At 40.6% G+C, this 18,634-nt stretch overlaps 1 protein-coding gene and 1 long non-coding RNA gene across 13 annotated transcripts in view; one reads left to right on the top strand and one right to left on the bottom strand.

Moving 5' to 3' along the window:
• The window catches only part of LOC135538806 (myelin transcription factor 1-like), a 30,665-nt gene extending 28,524 nt beyond the window's left edge, over window positions 1-2,141 (bottom strand). For 5 of the 6 annotated variants that reach the window (XM_064964725.1, XM_064964729.1, XM_064964730.1 and 2 more), the window contains exon 1: window positions 1,800-2,066. The gene's annotated coding sequence lies outside the window, so the exon portion shown is untranslated. Of the gene's footprint in view, window positions 1-1,799; window positions 2,067-2,100 lie in introns of those variants that run through there. The other variant, XM_064964726.1, reaches the window with a different exon arrangement.
• Window positions 1-17,171, top strand: part of LOC135538809 (uncharacterized) — a 56,869-nt gene extending 39,698 nt beyond the window's left edge. For 6 of the 7 annotated variants that reach the window (XR_010455495.1, XR_010455494.1, XR_010455497.1 and 3 more), the window contains one exon: window positions 12,811-16,764. This is a non-coding gene — a long non-coding RNA (uncharacterized LOC135538809). The other variant, XR_010455498.1, reaches the window with a different exon arrangement.
• Window positions 17,172-18,634: the final 1,463 nt, after the last annotated feature.

The following is an 18,634-nucleotide window of genomic DNA, read 5'->3' as shown; positions in this document are numbered from 1 at the left end:
AATGTATGCATTTACTACTGTAAATCGCGTCTGATAAATGAAAAAATGTCTAACCTACAGGAGGGTAGCTCTCCGCAAACAGGGTTGGGCTGTGTGTGGGATTCTCCCAGAAAAATATGAGAACAATACAGAAAGCCTGCATGTGTGTTATCACTAGAGCTCTCAGTTAATCACTGATACTGAGGGATAGCCTACAGTGTTCTAAGATCATGTTGCGTAAAACATGCAGCAATGTGCAAAAAATATGTATAATTTTATACCATATTAGGCCTACCTATGATTACTCCTGCTATATGGATGGACAGTTAGCCCAGTAACTGGTGGTAATTGTGTTATTTGAGGAATAGCCTTTAATAAACCAGTCATGAAGCATATATGCTAAAATATTTAACTGTACAACGGAAATGCATATCCGCTTACCAGAGCAGCTAGCCTACCAAAAGCATAGCCATCGACCATGATATTTTTCTTCTGTATTGCACATAATGGAATTAGACCTACAAGCATACTGTAGGACACATTTGAATAGATTCAACAAAAATATATGATTGTGGGTTTAAAGAGAACGGGGCTTCGTGTCTTTGTTTATCGTTATTGCACAAAAACAGAACGGCGCTCGCTGTCCATGGTGCTAACACGACCTAACACACTCACTCTGTATGAGAGGCTATGGCACCACGCCTTCGATTTAATCAGTCCTTGCTATAGAGAGAGAGAGAGCGAGCCTTCAAATATCAAGCTTGGATGGGTTTTTCTAGTGCTACTATATTAATAAACTCGTTATAAATGGCACTCTGAGCGCACTTAGCCCCGGGAGATGGTGACATTTGAGGGGCGCATCGGCTCTCGGAAATGTAGCTCCACCTCCCCTGTCTCCTACCGACACACTTTACAGTCATCGACACACAACCTCCTGCGAGCCGAGTAGCAAAGCACTAGGCAAATTATATAGTAACGCAGCAAGTAGGCCCATTGCAAAGCCACTTTGTCACAAAATAACATGCAGGTTTGGGCCTTAATTGGTCACCGAGTGAACATCCACATACAACTGAACTACAAAGACAAAAAACTGAAGAGATAGGAACAAGAAAAGTAGGCAACATTGCGTTTATTAAAGGCCCATGCCTCTCCGGGTTGCAAAAACATAAAGGACTTTCACAATAGCAACCTAAATCGAAACAAATATGCCTGGCTTCAAATATTATTTGATATCTCCTACTTTTTCTATAGCCTCTTCATAATGTAAAGGAAGGGTAAACCACAAAATACAATGACATAGGCTACTGCACAAGGCCTACAGCTTTCAAACTTATCAACATTATGATTTTCTCCAAGTTTCAGTAACCCTAAGCAACACGCAATCGGCTACAAGTCACACATTAATGTTTTTACAACCTGTGAACATTATAGCTTATTCTGAAACTCATATCAAAACGATAAACGTTTTTTTCAAGGGGAATATCCAAAAGAGTTCAGTTATTTGTCCGAATTTACATTCTCTGGTCGTTTGGATTACCTTTGGATTACCTTTGGATTAACATAACTGTGTATTCTGCTTTTTCAGTCCATAATGTATATGATACTGAAGGTTATGTGAAATAAGATTAGTGTTTTATATAAATGAGCAGCCTAAAGAGACTGCATCTTTAAGAATTAGGACCGGGACGTCCATTACAGAAACCAAAATATATTCGCGAAAGGATAGGTTTACAATCTGATTTCAAACGAATTTGGGGAACATAATAATGTAACTATATACTGCAGAATTGTAAACGTAATATGATTTATAAATAGCCTACCATTATTGAATGGTTCTGGTTGCTTCGTTGTTTTCAAGTAGGCAATACGGGCTTTCTGATCCCTATTTCAACAACTTCTGCTCAGCATTGGATACAACGTCCACAACATCCCCGCACCGCCCTCATTGACCGTTAGAGACATCAAACATAATCCGGAGCTGGGTGCTCTTCCGACAGTCTCCAGTTTACAAATGCGGCATTACTCCAACTTTAAATGTAGAATAGCCTACACCAAAATACATAAGCAAAAAAACATGGCTTCATTTGCCTTTGTCAGCGAGAATACGTAATATTGCCTTACCTTTCGCTCATGGTCCCTTGTTCACCCCTCCCCCATACTCTGACATCACCATAGCAAACCCCACAACATAGGCTAAGAGGGGCAGGGCTTCGGGTACTCCAGTTAATTTTTGATATCACTTATCATGGTGCATCAATCATAAATTATCTTTAGACTCGACACCCTCAATCAACATCAGTATTGAGGCAAATCTAAGCACCGTGCAAGGATCTTGAACAGTTCAGTGTCCCGGACAGCGCTTGGGTGGCGCGTGCCTTAGTTTCAGCACCATGGACAGTAGCTAGACCACTCTGCTAAAACTGCCTTCCATAAACATGACATTTGGTCTTATAAGTTTGATAATTACTCTTCCAGCTCAATATAAACCAATGTCCAATGCACACCGATAGAAAACCCTACAAAGTTACATTTAAAAAACATCGGCTTTTGACGTTATCATTTATTTAACTAGGCAAGTCAGTAAATAACAAATTCGTATTTACAATGACGGCCAACCCCAGGCCAATTGTGTGCCGCACACGGCCGGGTGTGATGCAACCTGGACTCGAACCAGGGACTGCAGTGATGCCTCTTGCATTGAGATGCAGTGCCTTAGACCGCTGCGCCACTTGTTCATTGAACACATCGGATTGCATGGGGTCTGTTATAGACAACGTCTTCGTAGCACGTTGTGTAGGCATCCAAAGTATCAAACGAAAAACTTTTGTTTTGATGAAAATAATATAATGTAACAGCAAAAAAACATCAACTTCAGAAGTAGGTTTAAATATATGTTAATAAATGCTAACATAGCTACGAATATAAGACTCGAGGTCTAATCATCAAATCATGCAGCCTATACAAATTTAGAAACCCAATCAATAACTTAGGAATAGGAATAGGATAAAATGAATTAGTAGTTTACACTTTGGAGTGCATGTAACTAAATGCTTTTACTTATTGGGCATAGGTCTATAGCCTAGCAGGCCTAGTCTATATCCATCAGACGTCCGGTTGCAAAACTAGAAAAAAATCATCCACATTTTGGCACCGTTAAAAATGAAGTAACTTCGAAAGAGTTTTGCATATTTAAAGAGACTCACCTCCTCTTCGGTTACCAGCTGGGACCTTTTTCTCCCCCATCTAATCTCAGGCACTTCTTAAAGCCCCAGTGCAGATGGACAGCCCTGCTCTGGAATACAATCAGCGTTGGATCTGCTGTGACTAGGACCGGCTGTATAAATATTACATAGGGGGCGACCAACGAGAGGGTAGGCTACACTTTCGACTCCCCGCCAACAGATGGACCAATCTGACAGACTCCCCCACCCCGCACAAAACTTTTTTAATGCGCCTGCAGCCTGACGTCCCCTATACAGAGTTAAGAGCCACTAATCCCTGAAGGGACACAACTTTCCTTTGTCTAACAAAGTGTCTGGACGGAATGTGAGTTCAGGAAATCTTTGGTCAGCACAAAGGGCCTTGTGTCAACAATTTTTTTCTGTTGATATAATTTCGGTCATGTAGGCTACAGAAACACTTTTCATAAACAGCTAAAAATCAGCAACTGTGCAATTTAAAAATATATATTTAATTGACCTTGTCTGCTAGTTTTATAGAGTGGTGAGGAGACGGAGGAGCTCCGCTGACCCCTAGTGTCCGGAAGTAATTTAGCCATTCACTGTAGTCAATGCACTCTGTCCAGTTGCTATTTTCTCAAGTCGATTAACTCGTGACATTCCTCGATTACTCGTGATATTAATACAGTCCGATTTAATCAACAAATATGATAGCCAGTTGAAAAAAAAGGTTAAGGTTACAAGCAGTGGTGTAGTGCAATTTTTATTTATTTATTACATCATAATTTCTCAATCAAAGTTTGTACTGACAGATGTAGCATTGCATATTATTAGCCTATAGAATATGATTAAAATGCATCCTCCATTAGCAATGTCTGCCTATGCTCACATATATTGTCTCAAGAAATGTTATATGTTTAAAACCCCTAAACAGCAAGTTCGGCATAGGTCTACTTATTTTCAAAATAGGCCATTATCACTGTCAATTACAATTCTTCACATTTTACCAGTGAATGTCCAAACTGCGTCTGCATGCCAATCATTTGATCTCAATCAGTTTCATTGGAATATACATTTAGATGACTGTTTCCTGAGCAAGTTAGACCAGATGGTGTTAACAAACAAACCGAAGCATGTATATTGTCTAGTGGCGCGCGCTGTTGAGCTTTGAGCAGCATGAGAAAATAAATGCGACTATTCATCTTCAGTTTACTATCCTAAAATCTCACTAGAAACGATGAGATGTTACGCTATGTTATTATATTCGGTTCTGTTATGTAAAATACTCATTCATCGTTAACCTATGTGATCTTGCGGGACGTTGATTTAGCTTCAGACATAGGCTAATTTTCCAGAAATATTTTTTTACCAGCTCCGTGTATTCTCAAATTGAAAAATGTGAGGGTCGCGCTCTGGCAGCACTTCATTCCTCGGTACAAGACTGTGTAGGCCCACATTTCAAACTGTGTTGGCAAAATCACTACATATCCCGTCGAGCCAAGCGGGGAGAGGCTGCCCGTTCCCACAGTTCCAAGAACAGTCAGAAACGTCCAGCAAACCCAAAGCCAATACCGCCGGTGGAGCTCAAATCTGAACTTGGATCCGATTTAAGTACCAGTGATATTTATTCGTTTCATTTAATCTTTATATAACTAGTCAAGTCAGTTAAGAACGAATTCTTATTTACAATGACGACCTAGGAACAGTGGGTTAACTGCCTTGTTCAGGGGCAGAAGGACAGATTTTTTACCTTGTCAGCTTGGGGATTCGATCTAGTAACCTTTCGGTTACTGGCCTAACCACTAGGCTACCTTCGCCACTGTCGTTCTCCAACCAATCATGACGCTTCATCAAAACAATACATCAATAAATAATTTAAGTTTATTTCCAGCGATTTTTTTGTTGTTACATGACTGTATAAGTTTATGAAGTTTGGAAATGAGGACGAAAACTAGCACAGTTCAGCTAGCCAGCTAGTTTAGCCAGGGAAAACGGTCGTCACTAGTTACCACAGCCATAAAATCATAACCCCAATTTACAATGTATCTTCTTAAAATATTAAAATATTAACTTTAACGCTAACCTCACTGCGTGTTAACCTTATACCTAACCCTAACCTGAATGTTTACGATAGAGCCTATTTTGATTTTGTAGATGTGGTAAATATTGTAAACTAGGGAAAAGCAGAGAAAAATAGTTTGGGTTTAGTGCACAATTCAGGAGACAGATTGTGGTTGTCATGCCGGAGCTGGAGGCGAAAACTTTGATTAAACGATTCAGAGACTGAATTAAATCAGATTACCTATATTTAAGGACAGGGAATCAATATACACTACTGAAATCAGCTGTAACTGTCAATATTACAACAAAGCTTAAAACATGTTTGAGTGAACCCTGAATAGAGAAAATGATTGGTGAAGTCACTTCCTAACATGGTAGACTCCTCCTCCCCACTACTCTATAGCTGCCGTACATTTTGGGTTAAAATTACATTGTGTAAGTAGAGTTCATGAGTTATTGTAAATGAAATACAAAGCAGCCACCTTGACAAAATTAGACTGTTTAAATAAAGTGGACGCCACCTATTTGTGTCTAGTAGGCCTAGTGGCTGGAAGATGTTAGCCAATAGATGGGTTAGCTGACAATTCACGAAATTGATGTGCGCGCATCCACGGGGCAGAAGCCAGCTTGTTGTGATTCTTGGATGGCCAGTTTGCTAGCAGGAATTACAAACTGCCATGTGAGGAATTGGATCGTTTAATCTTGTTCTTGATACCATCATGTCTTGTTTTGAGGTGTTTTGAATGAAATTCGCTAGCTAGCTAAACAACAGCGGTGACCATGTATTCGAGACTAAAGTGCCCATTGTGCAAATGTATTAATGTTTTCAATAAACAGTGGAGACTAAATATTCACTAGTTTACATGTTGGTAACATTCTAAGCCAACCCTGTCTGTTTTCTCCCATTGTTCCGCACGCGTCGGTTTTGTTGCTAAACAACCAACCAGTTTAACTATCCTAGTGATAAACCAATGCAAATACTGACACTTTCCTTACAACCAATAGGCTACTGTGTCTTTAAATGAGTCACTTGGCTATATAGCCTACGAAATTAACAAGTAAGTATTGGATTAAACATCTATAGCCTATATCAAATAATGCAGCATAAACAGACTATAACATAATTATAATTATTGAATAAAAAACATGCAAGTTTAGGCAACAACAAAAGAGCAAGACCTATACTAACAGATAAATTAGTGAACGAGCGTCACTTCTGCTCCTAACCTGAGTTCAGTTAGCCATCAACACATATTTTACTGAAGAGAGAAAAACAGATAATACATAGCCTACTCACCTAAAAACGTTTTACACAGCTTCATCTTCTTTGCGGTGAAATTTCCCTTTGCACACTGCTTCAAAACACAAGCAACTTGACTTCATACTAAATAAAGTTGGTTAGAGAAACTTATCAGTCGGAGAGGGGGTATTGGGCAGCTGTCGGGTTGAACCAATCAGAGGCCACCGGTCCTGTTATTGTTTCCTAAAACAGCCAATGAGAGCGGCGCACACTGTCAGCGTTCCAAAACAATGCTCATTGAAAAGGAACACAAAGGGGTCGTGGACCCCAGCAAGTCACAAATCTAATCCGACTTCTTCCCTTTCTCTCATTGCAACTCCTTAAATATGCTTTAGCTTTCAAAGTGTTACTGAAAACAGTGGTGTAAAGTACTGAAGTGAAAATACTTTAAAGTACTACTTAAGTAGTTTTGGGGGGTATTTGTACTTTTCTATTTATACTTTTGGCAACTTTTACTTTTACTTCACTACATACCAAAAGAAAATGACATACATTTTACCTGACACCCAAAAGTACTTGTTACTATTTGAATGCTTAGCAGGACAGGAAAATGGTCAAATTCACACACTTATCAAGAGAACATCCCTCCCTGGTCATCCCTACTTCCTCTGATCTGGAGTTACTAAACACACATGCTTTGTTTGTAAATTATGTCTCAGTTTTGGCTACCCGTAAGTACATTTTAAAAATCTACAAAAATAGTGTCGTCTGGTTTGCTTTAATATAAGGAATTTTAAATGATTTATACATGACACGTAAGTATATTTTAGCAATTACATTTACTTTTGATGCTTAAGTATATTTAAAGCTAAATACTTTTAGACTTTTATTCAAGTATTATTTCACTGGGTGACTTTCACTTTTACTTGAGTCATTTTCTATTAGGGTGTCTTTACTTTTACTAAAGTTTGACAATTGGGTACTTTTTCCACCACTGACTGAAAGGAAGCTTTCATTTCTCAGAATGACTCCCTCAGAATCGTGTCAGCAGGTGAAAGGTAGGCACCCTTTTGCTGCAGTATGTAATGAAACTGATTATAATACTGAAGGCGTGTGCAAAAATGCACAATCAGATTAATTTAGTCAATAAAATAAGGTTGGTAGCACTTGTGGTTATAACATGGCAATAGTGTGTCACTCCAGTGTAACATCAGTCTAGTCTATCTAAATGTATAGGTCTAGTAGGCCCACTCATAGGCTAAACCAAATTCTGTTTGCCTGCCCTATACCCTTAAATTCAGTGTAGTTATGTCCTTCTTTCAAGGTAATACACCACACAATGTTGTACTATAGCACTGCAACATGCTACAGAAAGGTGTGGAAATTCACTCAAATAGGGGTGAATATGTCCTTCTGTGAGTTGAGACTGAGTGCCCCCCCCCTCCCACCATAGACCCCTATGACAGATGGCCTGCAGATATTGATGACTGCAGGCTGCAGCCCCCCTTCCCCCACCTCCTTTCTGACAGGGCTTCTGGGTTGTCCTCAAGGCATTCTGCAAGCTCAAACTTTTGAGAGTTGAGACATGTATTGCTATGACCTGATTGTGATTACCCTGAAATGAACTTGTTTTTATTTTGTAGTAAATAAACTGTATTTATGTTTTTCATCAAAATACTTAAAAATCTGATGTTGTATGGGTCTATGGATGGGAGCTGTGAGGAGGCTTGATGACTGATGGCCAAGTCCTGTTATACTGCACGCACATGCACCCCCTGCCCCCTGCACACACACTCAAGTAAGAGTCTGATTACCATAACAAAGGCCGCTCACACTTTGGGGTGGAGCCAGCAGGATGATTTCCAGGCCATTGAGCATGAGGCTGCCTAATGAGCGTGTGTGCCGGGCATGTGCTTGTGTATGTGAATAGTGCTAAAAAGGCCCTTTGCCACAGCTGTCACTCCAGTGTAATATCAGTTTAGTCTATCTAAATGTAATGTAAAAATAAGGACTGCATCAATATCCCTGCAACAATTAAATTATTATTTGAAGATCACATACCCAAAAATAAAATGTCTGTTTTTGGATTTTGTGCGTAGGGATCTATGAAGTGACTCAAAGTCGGAAGACTGTTCTAAAAGCTATAGGTTAAAAAGGTACCATGTGGTAAACAGAAACCTACATTCGGATAAGAATACAACAAGAATGACAAATGTTCTGTTCATAAATAATAAGTCACACTTAAAATGACAAAATATTGATGAGATATTTGGTTTTGCTCTCAAAGATTTAGTAGTGGGTGGATAGTATTCTGCCAAGCCCTGCCAAATAAGCTTATCAGATGTCCCAAAGTTAACTTTTTTTTCGAGGGGGGGGGGGGGGGTGAATACGGTTGCAATGGTTCGGAAGCTTATTGGTAAATTCCAGATTTTTCCATGGGAAGTTAAGCCTGGGAATTTGAGGAATTTTGCTTAAATTCATCAACAAAGTTAGTTTATAACAGTGAACCTTTTTGTGTGGGATACACATAAGGCAATTCTAGGTCTTGTGGCATATTTCGGTTAAACTATCCCCAATTCAATGCAATTGCAACCCTCTGCATCCACAGTGCATTCTTCCATCACATGTACAGTGCACTCTTCCATCACATGTACAGCTGATTCTCAAGATCTTGCACACTAATGGGATGTTATTGAGGCCACACTACTACACTGTCTGAGCCAAGGACTACATGCTTTCTGGTAAGTTTTGATTACAAAACTGGGTGGGGTGAATATATTTTACATGACATGCATGATTTTTTGTTAACTAGTAAATAGTAGCCTACAGAAAGGTGTGTTTAAATCATTTTTAACTTAACAATTTCTCCTAGTTAGTTTTTGCTATCATGTGGGTTTTAGCTTGATTGAGCCTGCTAACTGAGGAGTGTTAATTCACCTGTTTCAATGCATGTTTCATTTTAAAACATTTATCTTACAAAGGAGTTGTTTAATCGAACTGCTTAACTATTTATCTGTACATGGAATTGTATTCGGGGGTTTTTTACTCATATTTTTCTAATCTTTACAGGAAAATGCCACGGGCACTATCTGATGTGTGAACACATTTCACTGCAGCTAATGTAGAAGGAAAAGCTGTGTACATTTGCAAATACTGTGCCAAATCATATGTGAAGAATGCAACAAAGATGCAGAATAATCTGACCAAGTGCATATAGTTCCCTCAGCGCTCACAACAAGCAACCTCTGACAAAAGTTCTGAAATACATCAAAAAGCGTGAAGACTTCTGCCTGAAGCCCATACGTGCTGCAGCATACATGTCAGACCCCAAGTATGCTGGCAAGAGCATCCTGTCTGGTGCGGAGATCAACAAGGCCAATGGTGTCATCACTACCATGTCTCGCCACCTTGGCCTGGATGAGGGCAAGGTTCTTGACAGTCTGGCGAAGTACACTTCCAAGCAAGGGCTTTGGGATGGAAATGCAATATGGCAGCCGTGCCAACATATCTCATCAGCCACCTGCTGGAAGGGGCTTGTGATCTGTGGCTCTTTCCCCTGTTGCCTCCACCATCCTCCAAATCCCACCAACATCAGCCCCCTCAGAGCGCAACTGGTCCTTGTTTGGAAACACACGCACCAAAGCACGCAACAGGCTGACCAATATAAGTGTTGAAAAATTGTTGGCCATCTGGGAAAATTTGAGGATTTTTGAGGCTGACAGCAAGACATGCATCAACAAGGTTGGAAATGAACAGTGAAGATGAGGCCTCGGAGTCTGATGTTCAAGAGGTGGACATTGAGGAGGTCCAGGGAGAAAACATGGAAGCCTGAGGGGAAGACAACCAAAGCTTTAGTTTCTAGACTATCATTTTACAGATGTACTGTATGTTGAAAACGTTTTTGGGAGATGCGATGGATCATTGGGGATCATTCAATATTCTCTTTCTTTTGTTGTTCAGTGAAACCATCCCATGTGAAGAGTCAACTCATTTAATTAAAGTTAATTTGTAACTAAATTGTTTTTTATTTCTATTGGAAGGATTTGCTGTCTCCATATGATATGGTAAACACATCCAATGCAAAAAACATCTACATTTAAATGGCATTAATATTAATTTGCATATATTTCTGTTAATTCCCATATATTCCCGTTAATTCCCGCGGAAAATTTTCACCTCCGAATATTCCTCAAAATATGAATATGACAATGTGCCAACAGTCCTCTGTTTTTATTAATCCCGCAGCTTCCCAATGAGACAATTTGCCTTCTTCTAGATGTTCATGCCACCTGTCCTCATACACCCTTCCATCCAGCTCAGTGCCCCCCTTCCCCGACCCCACTTTGCACCCCTATTCATACCTCCCTATTTAAGCACACTCACTTCCTGTTCTGATCATTTTTGTTTCTTTCCCCCGGCAATACAGCTGCCCCCATTCCCCCTCCTTAAAAAATAAAGCCTCTGGAAAAATATAAAATCTACTTGCAGATTGCTCAAGCCCAGACATTATCATGGTTGGACCTGACATCCTCAAAGATTGAGTGACACCGGCCCACCTTCCGAAGTATCCATGGTAATTTGAAATATACATTCCTGTCGCCATGCCACAGGGTCAAAGCTCTGGGTGTATAGGCCATCAGGCACCCGTAGATCGTTAACCAGGTGTGCTGACCCCACCCCCCCCTTCTCATCCAACTAGCTGGGCTGAGTTGGCATCTGTATCCAAATTACTTTAATGGTATATAGATCATGTATGGAGGGTGAGGTGATGTACGGACTCCCCCATACTTATGCACAAGGAGGTCAATTGTGTGAGATTACAACCAGCTTTCTATGGCTGTCATCCTTGCAATTGACATTTTTAAGATATCGATCATGAAATTGTTACAAATGAAAAAAATACTTAAAATGAGTAAATCTGTGTACATATTTTGAACAGTAGTTCAAAACTGGCATTTCTATTTATACATTTAGTTTTTACTCCTTTTTCTCCCCAATTTCACAGTATCTTGTCCCATCGCTGCAACTCCCATATGGACTTGGGAGAGGCGAAGGTCGAGAGCCGTGCGTCCTCCGAAACACAACCCATCCGAGCCGTACTGCTTCTTGACACAACAGCCGCTTAACCCGGAAGCCAGCCGCACCAATGTGTCGGTGGAAACACTGTACACCTGGCGACCGTGTCAGCGTGCATTGCGCATGGCCTGCCACAGGAGTCGCTAGTGCGCGATGGGACAAGAACATCCCTGCCTGGACTCAAACCAGGATCTCTAGTAGCACAGCCAGCACTGCCTTAGACCGCTGCACCACTCGTGAGGCCCAAAATGGGCGTTTCTGTGTGTTTGTTATTAATGTTTCGGCAGAAGGTAGCCTAGCGGTTAAGAGCGTCCGGCCAGTAACTGAAAGGTTGCTGGTTTAAATCCCCAAGTCGACTAAGTGAAAGATCTAACGATGTGCCCTTGAGCAAGGCACTTAATCCTAATTGCTCCTGTAAATCGCTCTGGATAAGAACGTCTGCTAAATGACTAAAATATAAATGTTTCCCCATGCATGCTCCAACATTTATTTTTTACACACAAATCTAACCCCTCAAATAACACAATAAACAACACAATATTGCATACAATGTTTTCATATACAGTATTAGAATGGGTGGATAAATGTTTAGATCGCACAGATTGAGAAAATGTATTCATGCTTTCAAAAATGTTTAACGTTATACAATAATGAAAGATTTGAAACACCGTAGCCTGTCTTCTGATCATAACTCACTTTCCACCATTTACTGATACAGATTTTCCTCTGGTTTCACCCCTTGAGATCACAGGGAAACAGTACCCCTCTGCCCAGAGTGCTGGGGGCACTGGGCAGCACTTCCAGGTCATGCTCTGGTCGAGTAGAGAGAAGCAGTTTCACGATGGGCATTCGCACGGGTATTTCTTTGACCCTTGCCTGTCCACACAGAGGTGCATGATAACAGAGGTGGGGCTTCCCGGGGGGCTTCTCTTTCTCCTCCAGTGGGAGCTCAGGTGTTGGAACAGGGCGGACCTCTTGAAGACAATGAAAGGGCTGCTTGATTATTTACTGGAGTTGAATGTGCCACTTGTGCCTCTCTCCCAAAGGGTGAGGGGAGACGCTGCCAACATAGAACAACTCAATTAAACAACCCTAATAATCACACATTGCCTGCTTATAATCTATTACATATTGCATGAGCAACAGGCTTAAACATACATTATCTCAGTATATATTGAATGTATACATGTGCATCTGTGTGAATTTGAAGTATTCTTGACAGGGTTACATGTCCATGTTCCCTCTTACCACTCACTGACAAACTTCTCTCACCAGGAAAGAAGAGGTAAAAGGTGAAATGTGGACCTCTTCAGAGCCTGACTGTTCTAAACACAGAACAAACAAACATGTGCAAAGGAGTGGGTCTACAGGGCCGACCACCTGGAGGTGAACTCACGAAGAATCCTATAAAAAACCTTCTGCCAGCACCGCAAGCCTTGCACTGTTCCCCCAACACAATTATATCAAACACTACTACCGCAGTGAAAAGAGAAACCTGCCACAATAGGAGCCTCTAATTAGTAGAGCACTGCCTAATCTCAGTGACATATGCTCCTAGAATAAGAAGAGATGGAAGAAGAGGATTGGCCCTGGGCATTAAGACAGAAGGCCTGGTGAATTACTCCTGAGACAGAAAAACGACAAAAGAAAAGAAAACAAACCAATACTGCCCAGGGCTCAAAGAAGGAAAGAGGAGATGAAGGGGGAAATTATATTCCCTCCACTTCTGTATCATTTTCAATCTCATTTCTCTATGACAAAAAATTGAAGTCTGAAGCTTACAGTAGTGAACACTGGTATAGAAATTATGCATTTACAGTCATTTTTGTTAACATACTAACAATATTGTTTTTCATTGTTTCTTAGGTTGGTAGTGCAGTGCACAATTGAGTAGAACATTTCATGCAAAGACATTTCATAATCTGTCGTGAAGGGAAAAGTTCAGTTTTATTTCAATAAGGGGACATGACATAGTATCAATAGCATCTAAGACTGAATTATTTGAAACAAATTAAAAATGTTCACTAAAACACAACACACGAGAATTATCCAACAACAAAATGATATCTACACATTTAAAATCATTATTTTATGGTAAGACCGCCAGTGCTGTCAGTATGGTACACACAGGTAAAATGGTACACACGGGTAATGGTAACATTAGTTTGAAAAAAGTGGCAGTCCATAACTCACAGGTTCAGCAGCCTTGTCATGTAGGGCAGGGATGGGGAACTGGCGGCGCGGCCCAACTTTTGTAGGCCCGTGGACCAATTCCCCGAGACTCAGTCTGGGTCTCAACTTACTGTTGGGAGTTAAAGAAATAGAGTACACAAGGGGCAATTTGGAAATGTGGTTGTACATCAGCAGTTTTTCTTTTGTTATGTCAGTCACTGACAGTCACTCACACATGTCAGCAAAAAAAACATGGGATTTGTAAATTAGCCAAGTCAGCTATCTAAACTTGAAGTAATTATGGCCGAATTACAGACCAGGGGCAACACATTGATTTTGTTAGTCACTCTTACTTAGATATCATATTAAAAACTGCAAACATTTCTCTCCACCCTATGGCAAAATGTGTTAGAATTGCAGGAAACAAACTCTTTAACTTCCATTTTTGTTAGGGCCCCCAAAAGGCTAGGGCTGGCTCTGATTGCATGTGTGGGTATCAATGCACAGTACCAGTCAAAAGTTTGGACACAAGGAATTATTTTTACTATTTTGTAGAATAATAGTGAATATATTTCAAAACTAGGAAATAACACATATGAAATCATGTCGTAACCCCAAAAAGTGTTGAACAAATCAAAATATATTTTAGATTTTAGATTCCTCAAAGTAGCCACCCTTTGCCTTGATGACAGCTTTGCATACTCTTGGCATTCTCTCAACCAGCTTCATGAGGAATACTTTTCCAACATTCTTGAAGGAGTTCCCACATATGCTGAGCACTTGTTGGCTGCTTTTCCTTTAGTCTGCAGTCCAACTCATCCCAAACCATCTCAATTAGGTTGAGGTCGAGTGATTGTAGAGGCCAGGTCATATGATGCAGCACTCCATCACTCTCCTTCTAGGTCAAATAGCAACTGCACTTGAACATTTCTTCAAGTGTAGTCGCAAAACCATCAACGCTATGATGAAACTAGCTAGGACCACCACAGGAAAGGAAGACCCAGAGTTACCTCTGCTGCAGAGGATGAGTTCATTAGAGTTAACTGCACCTCAGATTGCAGCCAAAATAAATGCTTCACCGAGTTCAAGTAACAGACACATCTCAACATCAACTGTTCAGAGGAAACTGTGTGAATCAGGCCTTCGTGGTCGAATTTCTACAAAGAAACCACTATTAAAGGACACCAATGAGAAGAAGAGACTTGCTTGGGGCCAAGAAACACGAGCAATGGACATTAGGACGGTGGTAATCTGTCCTTTGAGATTTTTTGTTCCAACCGCCGTGTCTTCGTGAGACGCAGAGTAGGTGAACAGATTATCTCCGCATGTGTGGTTCCCACCGTGAGGCATGGAGGAGGAGGTGGGGTGGTGCTTTGCTGGTCGCACTGTCAGTGATTTATTTAGAATTCAAGGCACACTTTACCAGCATGGCTACCACAGCATTATTTGTTTTTCACCTTGTAAAGTCACCTTGTCCTAGAGAGATTTACACAGCCTACATGAACCAGCCTTTATTTTAAGTGTTTCTACTATCCCCAAAGGAAAAATGAATGGTGGAAAAACGATTGGAACCATTTCCCTGTTTGACCGCTAGATTTTATTGGTATAAACCCCTCGACCACGCCCACGCCCACAAAACAAAAACCTATTGCCCCCCTGTGTAAAAGAGCCAACTTCCTCTGGATGTTTTGTTATACAGATAAACAAAAGATGCTGAAAAGCTGCTGTGTTGTTCAATGTGAAAAATCCTGACCTATGGTTCACAATGCCCCCACATAGGGAAATAGAGCCTGTGTGAAGAGCCCTGTGGCTTCAGGCTATTCGGCATAGGCTGCAAGTAGCTATGTGTGTGAAAAACATTCGATCACAGGTAGGACATTTAACTTGTTTAGTCTGTTTGTAACTCCACTCACTACTTGTAGCTGTAGAGTCTGTTTGTGTTGTTGGTCTTGGCTAACTTAATGTTCAGGTCAGTAGCCAGTTGGTAGCACTCACTCATGTGGCTGGTAGCACCATCACGAAAAGGGGCATGAGGGAAGCCTTATAATAAAACATTTCTAGTAGTGAGAATGCTCAGGAGCAAGCAATGTTGAAAAGTTAACTTTTGTTGTACTGTTGTTGTAAAATGTTGTTTTGTAATTGACTCAAACAAGCAGGTGACAAGAAAATTGCACTTGAAAAAGGTCAAGTTTATGCTGTGAGCCAATGGGGTAACTTATCTAGGTAACCACAGTTTGTTTTCCCCATAGTTTTCCCCTATCTACACTGAACAAAAATATAAACGCAACATGTAAAGTCAGCTGAAATAAAAGATCCCAGAAATGTTCCATACACACAAAAAGCTTATTTCTCTCAAATTCTGTGCATAAATTTTGTGCACAAATTTGTTTACATCCCTGTTAGTGAACATTTCTCCTTTGCCAAGATAATCTCTCTACCTGACAGGTGTGGCATACCAAGAAGCTGATTAAACAGCATGATCATTACACAGGTGCATCTTGTGCTGGGGACAATAAAAGGCCACTCTAAAATGTACAGTTTTGTTACACAAAACAATGCCACAGCACAGATGTCTCAAGTTGAGGGAGCGTGCAATTGGCATGCTGACTGCAGGAATGTTGACCAGAGCTGTTGCCAGAGAATGCAATGTTTATTTCTCTACCATAAGCCGCCTTCTATGTCTTTTTAGAGATTTTGGCAGTACATCCAACCAGCCTCACAACTGCAGACCATGTGTATGGCGTCGTGTGGGTGAGCGGTTTCAGCGCTGTGAACAGAGTGCCCCATTGTGGCAAGGGTGTTATGGTATGGGAAGGCATAAGCTATGGACAAAGAACACAATTGCATTTTATCAGTGGCAATTTGAATGCACAAAAATATCATGAGGACATCCCAAGGCCCATTTGTTTTTAAAGGTATCTGTGACCAACAGATGCATATCTGTATTCCTGTCATGTGAAATCCATATATTAGGGCATAGTATATTTATTTAAATTGACTGATTTCCTCATATGAACTGTAACTCAGTAAAATAAACAAAATTGTTGCATGTTGTGTTTATATTTTTGTTCAGTTTAATACCGACTGGGATGGGAAGATCTCTAGGACCAACTGGGATGGGAAGATCAACAGGTGCAGCCAATGGACAGGTGAGGGTGGCGAACTTGACGACTTGCGGGCAATGGGTTCCGAACAACAATAACGAAAAAATGTTTAGAAAACCTTTTTTTGTGGGGAAATTTAACGGCCACCCAACAGGGCACTTTGGAGACTGGAAGGGCAATGGGGCATGTGCTCTGCACAGGTAGAGCCCTATCTGTGCAAGTGCAAGTCTCCTAACCTGCCATGAAAAGTCACTGTTGTTGGTCAAAGTTGGAAAACCTGCCCTGAAAACAGTCTTGGTTTCAACAAATGCAGTGGCTTGTATTCATGGATGTCAAGGGAATCCAGGATTCCCCCCAAAAATTGACCAATAAAAAAACATAAATAATTTATCCTTCATGCTCTGTTTCATAATTCTCCTTCGATTCTCAAGAGGCTGAATGTATCTCACAGGAGAAAGAATCCGAGCAAAACAGTGCCCCTCTGTCTCTATACTGTCGGCCATCTACTGTATCTGATGCTGTCTGGTCCAAACGAGTATACCATTGTTGCCGGTGGTAAAATTGAAGGCAATAGAAGCCAGCGAGGATCTGGCCTCCCTTGACAAAACAAGTATTTAAAAAAGTATTTAAAAAATGTTAAATTGAGCGAGCTCATCTGTGAATTGTTCTGGAGCACCAAAAAAGCTTGAATTTGGCCTCACTCCTATCAAATCCCATTGAGAGCATACGTCATTGACAGAAAACTTGAATTGTTACACCTCGTTGTGCTGTAGTCCTCCGGTGGCTAGCTAGCTAGCTAGCTAAAATTGGCCCTTTCCTAAATTAGCCATGAATGGCGATGGGGATTTGGACTTGTGGTTTTACTCAATTCTCTGTACTGACCAATGATTATAAAAGCGATTCTGATCCAACCATTAATTCATACATTGTTGTGCCCCTGGCCTGAGAGGATGGAAGTTCAATATGTAGCTAGATGTAGAAGGCTAATGTTAACTAGCTAATGTTGATCATGAATGGAAGTTAAGCTAGCGAGCAAGCAATTTAGCCAGATAGTCTAGGACAACAAAAAGTAATAGCGTGTACTGTATGAGAGTGATAGACCATTGTGTCAACATGAAAGAGAGGGGGTGGCATTGGTGTTTCTCTACAAGTAGTCTAAATGTTTTTCTACTTGCACCAACGCGCACACAGAAGTCAGAACCATGGACAGCAACATCATATTTAGTTTACGTTGATTGGACTAAATTGTTTTTGGTACCGATCATTGATTGAATTATTTATATAATTCTTATGCTTATGAGGAATAGTTACGAACCTAAATGACTCAAGGATGATTCCTATTGACTTATTGAACTGAATTGCTGAATTACCTAATTATGTTAATAATGAATGATTGTTATGATTTTATCTTTGTGATTATGAATTTGACTGGATACATGTTATTCTGTTTAATTTGTCACGGTATTAGACTAAGCAGAGGTGATTTGGTGATGTTGAAATGGTGCTGGAATAGTGGAGGCAGCTCCTGTTTTCTTTGCGACTGGTAACTCTGTGGTTCTAAATCAATAGTTGTTTAGTGGTCCAAAAATGTTGGAAACATTAACTTGCTTGACCATGCTGTTGGTCATGTAACTGTCGGTGTTACTGTAGAAAAGGCCCATGGAGGTGGTGGAAGAATCCTTCAATTCATGGCCACTTGCTCAGCTGGGCCATGGGTGCATTAATTAGGTCAGGTGAAATGTCCGACAGATCTCAACTCATTAAAAGGAGGAAATCGCCATTGTCCGATCTCGCTGCTTTCTCTTCCTAACTCCGTCTAATCC

This window comes from Oncorhynchus masou, unplaced genomic scaffold, assembly GCF_036934945.1.
Source record: "Oncorhynchus masou masou isolate Uvic2021 unplaced genomic scaffold, UVic_Omas_1.1 unplaced_scaffold_97___fragment_2___debris, whole genome shotgun sequence".
Classification (NCBI taxonomy): domain Eukaryota; kingdom Metazoa; phylum Chordata; class Actinopteri; order Salmoniformes; family Salmonidae; genus Oncorhynchus; species Oncorhynchus masou.
This window is presented reverse-complemented; position numbering and strand designations above follow the sequence as displayed.